Raw genomic sequence first — 7,241 nt, forward strand, 5'->3', positions numbered from 1 at the left:
ACGTCCCCTTTGAACAATTTTACATGACTGTGCTTAAACTGACACACAATATTTTGTTAGCGCAACGCAATCTGACTTTCAAAATTCCCTACAAAAGAATGTCCCTGACTAACATTAACCTATACCTTTCACAAATCACTTACCTCCCAAAAATCTTCGTTACTCGAACTACTGCAATACAGCGAGTGCCACTACTGCCAGCTAAATAAAAGATTCTAACTACGGAAGGCACTAACTACTGATAGGGATAGTTAGCAAATGAAAGACATTAATAGAGAACAAACAATGTATTTACCTTGATATCATCATATATAAATATAGCAGTTCATGACAAATTTCAAAACTCCGCCATCTCTCTCCCCACATCCACCACTGCTGGCGGCTCACCTCCAACTGCGCAACGCTGCGCGCTGTTCACATCCAGCTGCCGCTGCCCAACACTACAATGGCAGACAACAATGCAAACTAGCCACAGACTGCACACAGCACAGCCAGTGATTTTCATATTGAGCGCTACGTAACGTTGCCAATAAGAAAACATAAACAGCCTACTTACATAGAGAAAACATAAACAGCCTACTTACATTTGTTATTTCTTCACTGCCTAATTATTACATGTTTATCTATTCTGCTCGTAGCGGTGAACAAATCGTCCGTAATTGGCTAGCAGTCTGTACTCGGGAGCGGTTTTTTGTGCGCCACCTTATATTATTTCACTGCGATCAGCCACATAGCGCTGCAGTTGGCTAAACGAGATGTTTTGCAGAATAACGAAAATTACAAGTGTGTGAGATTTCTGTTATCAATAAAAACTCTGTACGGGAGGGAGAAGGCAAGTGCCCCCTCTTGGCGCCTCCATCTTCTATGCTAATAATTTCCAATTTTTCATAAGAACCATATACCAAGCACAATAAACGGTGAACGAGTAAAAATGAATGGTTCCCAAAAAAGAGCGATCACCAGTGAACTAGTTCCCAAGGATGAACGACTTTGCCCATCTCTCGCACAGCGGCAGCGTACAGATACATAGCTGGCAGGTGCGGTCTGTGGCGCCTCGTGCACTGTTCCAGCTTTCGAGCTTAGGCACAGGTCCATCTGGTACCGAGATATCCCGAGGCTAGCCGGGCAGCATCAATCAGAAGCACGTGACATTGCTGAGCTCTTCTAGCCTTACGAGTGGCGTAGACGTTTGCACTTACAGCCAACTGAAAAGCGAGCAACTGCGACATCTTTAAAGTGATGCTCGTCGAACGGTTTCCTTAATGAGAAAAATCTACCCCCAAACGGGTTCCGACGCTTGTAAGTTCCAAAAATACACTGCTATCCATTAAAACTGCGGCACCAGGCAGAACACCAAATGGTGTGTGTGTGTGTGTGTGTGTGTGTGTATGTGTGTATGTTAGAAACACTGAGGGGTGACCTTACGAGCGGTACAGGAACAGTCACAATAGCTCCGCGCCGGCCGGAGTGGCCGAGAGTTTTAGCCGCTACAGTCTGGAGCCGAGCGACCGCTCCGGTCGCAGGTTCGAATCCTGCCTCGGGCATGGACGTGTGTGATGTCCTTAGGTTAGTTGGGTTCAATTAGTTCTAAGTTCTAGGCGACTGATGACCTCAGAAGTTAAGTCGCATAGTTCTCAGAGCCATTTGAACCATTTGAGCCACCTGCATCACATATCACGTGATGCAACGATTTTTTTGATGTGTGTAGTACAGCAGGATGATTAAATTTCTAGGTGATTTCGCAGCGGTGGCAACGGCCTTGCCACAGTGGATACACCGGTTCCCGTGAGATCACCGAAGTTAAGCGCTGTCGGGCGTGGCCGGCATTTGGATGGGTGACCATCCAGGCGCCATGCGCTGTTGCCATTTTTCGGGGTGCACTCAGCCTCGTGATGTCAATTGAGGAGCTACTCGACCGAATGGTGGCGGCTCCGGTCACAGAAAACCATCATAACGACCGGGAGAGCGGTGTGCTGACCATACGCCCCTCCTATCCGCATCCTCAGTGAGGATGATACGACGGTCGGATGGTCCCAATGGGCCACTTGTGGCCTGAAGACGGAGTACTTTGATGACACGGAGCTGCCATCTCTGTGAGCAGCAACGGCTCTAACCCGGATGTGCATCGAGTCGAACCCATGCTTGCGTTACAGATACACTATGTGATCAAAAGTATCCGGGCACCCCCAAAAACATACATTTTTCATATTAGGTGCATTGTGCTGCCACCTATTGATAACGTTCTGTATTCTTTAGATTATTTCTTCTTTACTATCACCTATTTCTGTTTTGTGGCAAAATAAACGCAACCTGGCAAAATTTCCGTTTGTTGCTTTAATTTTAGACACCAGTTTATTAATAACGTAGTATTTCTTTTTGACATATTTTCTTACTTTTTAAAAATTCGAGAGGTAGATGGATAGATAGATAGATATTCAGCGATCACAGGCCCTGCAGACCACGCGCTGCTTCCACAAACTGCCTCCATTCCTTTCTGTTTTGTGCCCGGTTCCTCCAGGTGTCTTCAGTTCCCAGGGCTGCTAGGTCCTTCGCCAGGTCGCCCATTCAGCGCTGCCTTGGTCGTCCATCTAAAACTGGTCCCCATATTTTCCTCATTACTCTTCTTTCTAATATTAATAGTTTTTCCCTTTCGAGACGAAGATGTCATAATTCTGGATTACTACATTTGCTGTAACTTGTTGAGACAGATTAAATATCAAGCAAGAATAACATAGAAGAGTCCACTTTTTTTCGTGTACTCACTGTTTATTAAATTTTCCAGTTCCAACAGAATATTCGCAAATTAATGTGTGCCTGCTCAATTTCATCTGCCTCCGTTTAAGTAGAGGCGCCAACAGATCCTGATACAGAAAGCTCTCATCTGCCTTCCTCTTCTTCTTGATTGACAAGGTGGGGCGGCTAGGGAGACAAAAACGACCTGCCCACAGTCGTACGCGTTATCGGGTTGTTCGGCTACCTTCCGTCTGTATGACTCATAGCGTAACAAGAGAATCTTCGTGCGGTGGCAGCCGCTGGGACGTGGTGACCTTCCAGTGAGCGGTGCAGCTGAGTCATCTCTCAGCTTTTGCTATGGGCAGTTCTTAACAGGCGCCGGCGACCTTGAGGCTAGCAGCTTCCTACCGCCACTGATGTGCCGCTAGTTCGTGAGAATCTTCCAATTTGGAGAGAGACAGATACTAGAGCACATCAACTGTCTGTACTGCTTCGCTTTCCACAGAAATGAATGAAGTTGAATAAGTGAAGATTAGTGTTGGATCCATAGATCGTTTACAAAGTCGCATCAGACACGCAATTTTAACTTAAAAAGGTAACACCAACCACTCCAAATCCTTTTACTCAGTCTCTCTTTGTAATATAGCCTTCAAACTCAACGTCTCCCTGTCACTGCTACTGTCTGTATATGTCTCTTCCCTGCTGTCTCCTTTTTCTCTCACTGGCACTTACTCCTGTCTGTCTATCACACTATCGCTGTCTTTATTCTTTTCTCTCGTTCTGCCTTACCACTGTCTCCTTCTCTGCCAAATTCACTTTCTCTGTATCCCATATTCAATGTCTTTGTCCCATTCTTTCTCTCTGCCACTGGCACTGTCTCTTTTTTCATGTTTACAGTCTGCTATCTTTCTCTTCAACTATCATTGTCTCCTGTCCATACACGTCCTTGGGGATGGTTTGCTCAGGTTTTGAGCCCTAGACCGGAAAATTTTAACATCTGGTTATAAGAAACTGGGGGAAACTTTGAATATTTTTCGTGTTAAAATTGGCCGGTCTTCTGAGAGGCGAGGGGTTCCAGACCTCCCAAGCCTATGTATGGTCTTCACTCACCTCTTTTTTTTCATTTGCAGTGTCTTCTCTCTCTTTTGCTGCCACTGGGACTATCTCCATCCATCTCTCTCTCGCTGTTTTCCGCACTTTTCTGTGAGAATCTTTTAAAGACAGGCATATTCGCCTTTTTTGTGGTGCGACAGGAGAATTTTTCAGCTCATTCCCTTCTTTTCCCTGTTACAGCAGGGTGTGCTGCTTTAATAAAACAAATTCTCTAGGTCGGTAAAGTTTCGACACTTTATACACTTCAACACATTTACATACTTTGTCACAAATAAACAACAAATAAGTGAACTAAGTATGCATAATGTAAGGTTAACGCAAAATTGTCTCCCATCCAGCGAAATTTCGCTTTACGCTACTTTATATAAAAATCCATCTACAGTATACCACAAAACGCGGTGTCTGATCTGCAAGTGCAAAGAATTTCGTTTTACAAAATAATTTTTGTAAGGCGCTTACGCCGCCAGGTGACACCATCGAATAATTCACAGGTCAATATAGCTAGTATAGGTGTGAAGTGTCCATTATAAAGAGACAGCGCTTTATGATGTTTTATTGGTGAAAAAATGGCGTTTAAAAATATATTTTGGTGACCTCAAAGCCCTTTCGATAATCCCAGAGCCCTTGCCATATATTCAATACGTCAATTAAAACTATATTTACTCCTTTGACCGGGTGTGTTGTGCATATTTTTCGTGCATAAGTACGATAACTTTGAACCTCTGTATATCGGTACCGGCTAATAGATGGGAAAAGTTTTCAAGGTTCTCGGAGAACATCATCTTAAGACCATATGAAGTAAAAATTTCTACGATTTGCCGTGCGTAGAAATTATAGGAGTAGCTATCCCACAATTGGTACTTTTGGTACCCAAGAATCAACGTTTTTTGGAAGTATCCTGATGATGAATAAAGATTTTCGAAATCGGGATAATGGCGCTTCTAAATAAATATCTGAAGAACGTACAGTTAAAGTCTGAGCCATTTTCTAGGGCTTGTTATTTAGATAATTGCGACATATGGTACAAAAAAGGCTAAAAACTGATTTTTCCTGTTTTCCGCATATTTATGGTAACTTTCAACTCTGGATCTCGATAATGGGTAGTGATACCGAAAAGCCGGCCGGTGTGACGTGCGGTTCTAGGCGCTTCAGTCTGAAACCGCGTGACCGCTGCGGTCGCAGGTTCGAATCCTGCCTCGGGCATGGATGTGTGTGATGTCCGTAGGTTAGTTAGGTTTAAATAGTTCTAAGTTCTAGGGGACTGATGACCACAGATGTTAAGTCCCATAGTGCTCAGAGCCATTTGAACCATCTGATACCGAAAACAGTTTCGAAGTTCCCCAAGACCATCGGCATAAGAACATACAGTAAAAATGTTGACGATTAACCTTAAACAGAAGTTATAGAAGTGACCATCTCCACAATTGGTATGTTTGGTATCCAAAAATGATGATTTTTCTGGTTTTCTCAGGAACCGGAGATAAGCCATCTAAGGTTCTCCACAGACCACGTGTAATACGAAGGAACTAACCGATTTGCTCAATGTAAATGGGTTGTAAGAAGTGCGTAATGTTTAAATTTTGAGCTTGACTGCAGGATAGCTTCAGTACGTCCGTTCTTCTTGCTGTATGCACATGGTCGCTAGGCCAAGGGCTATCCAAAACACAGGACGGCGTATCCCTGTCATCAATGGAATCCGAGATATGACCCCGTGAAAAATCGCATTCTAGTGCATGGTATTTTGTACATATTAGTACCATGCATTGTCTTGCACGGACCGATATTTTTTACGAAAAAATTTGCTTTCCATTATTCATTTGTGTCACGTCACTGGTGACTGCCCACAACATACACAAATAAACACTGCACTGCGCGAACACACATACATACACACACACACACACACACACACACACACACACACACACACACACACACACACAAAACAGGAAGAATACGGCGCTGCGGTCGGCAACGCCTATGTAAGACAACAAGTGTCTATCGCAGTTGTTAGATCGGTTACTGCTGCTACTATGGTAGGTTATCAAGATTCGAGTGAGTCTGAACGTTGTGTTATAGTCGGCGCACAAGCGATGGGACACAGCATCTCCCTGGTAGCTGTGAAATGAGCATTTGACGAGTGTACCGTGAATATCGGGAATCCGCTAAAACACTAAATCTCCGACATCGCCGCGGCCAGAAAAATATCCTGCAAGAAGGGGACTAACGACGACTGAAGAGATGTGTTCAACGAGGCAGAAGTGCAACCCTTCCGCAAATTGCTGCGAATTTCAATTCTGAGTCATCAACAAGTGTAAGCATGCGAAAAATTCAACGAAACTTCATCGAGTTGGGCTTTTGGAGCCGAAGGCCTATTCGTACCCTAGATGACTGCACAACACCGACATTGCATGTCGATGACCGGAAACACGTTACCTAGTCGGATGTATCGAGCGGATGGACGTGTACGAGTATGGAGACAATGTTAATGAATCCATGGACCCTCCATGTCAGCAGGGGCTGTGCAAACTGGTGGAGGCTCTGTAGTGGTGTGGGACTGATGACCATAGATGTCAAGTCCCATAGTGCTCAGAGCCATTTGAACCATCTGTAGTGGTGTGGGGCGTGTGCAGGTGGAATGATGTGCCACTTCTGGAGGAGGTGGAGGAGATTACTGGACGTTAGTCCAGTCGACAACGAGGTCATTAGAGACGGATCACAAGCTCGGATTAGGGAAGGATGGGGAAGGAAATCGGCCGTGCCCTTCCTAAGGAACCATCCCGGCATTTGCCTGAAGCGATTTAGGGAAATCACGGAAAACCTAAATCAGGATGGCCGGACGCGGGATTGAACCGTCGTCCTCCCGAATGCGAGTCCAGTGTGATAACCACTGCGCTGCCACTTCTGATACGTCTAGATACGTCTCTGACAGGTGACACGTAAGCATCCTGTCGGATCACATGCATCCATTCACGTCCTTTGTGCATTCCGATGGACTTGGTCAACTCCAGCAGGACACTGCGACATCCCACACATCCAGAATTGCTACAGAGTGGCTCCAGGAACACTCTTCTGAGTTTGAACACTTCCTCTGGCCACCAAACTCCCCAGACGTGAACATTATTGAGCGTATCTTGGATGCCTTGTAACGTACTGTTCAGAAGAGATCTCCAGCGACTCGTACTCTTACGATCTTATGGACAGCCCTCCAGGATTCATGGTGACAGTTCCCTCCAGCACTACTTCAGACATTAGTCGAGTCCGTGACACGTCGTGCTGTGGCACTTGTGCGTGCTCGCGGGGGCCCTACACGATATTAGGCGGGTGTACCAGTTTCTCTGCCTCTTCAGTGTATATGGCTGGCATCAGGAGCGGCTGATACTTTCGCCGTTCTA

At 45.3% G+C, this 7,241-nt stretch overlaps 1 pseudogene; it reads left to right on the forward strand.

Moving 5' to 3' along the window:
- The first annotated feature begins 1,749 nt into the window (after positions 1 to 1,749).
- LOC124796780 lies at positions 1,750 to 1,866 on the forward strand (annotated as a pseudogene).
- Positions 1,867 to 7,241: the final 5,375 nt, after the last annotated feature.

This window comes from Schistocerca piceifrons, chromosome 4, assembly GCF_021461385.2.
Source record: "Schistocerca piceifrons isolate TAMUIC-IGC-003096 chromosome 4, iqSchPice1.1, whole genome shotgun sequence".
Lineage (NCBI taxonomy): Eukaryota > Metazoa > Arthropoda > Insecta > Orthoptera > Acrididae > Schistocerca > Schistocerca piceifrons.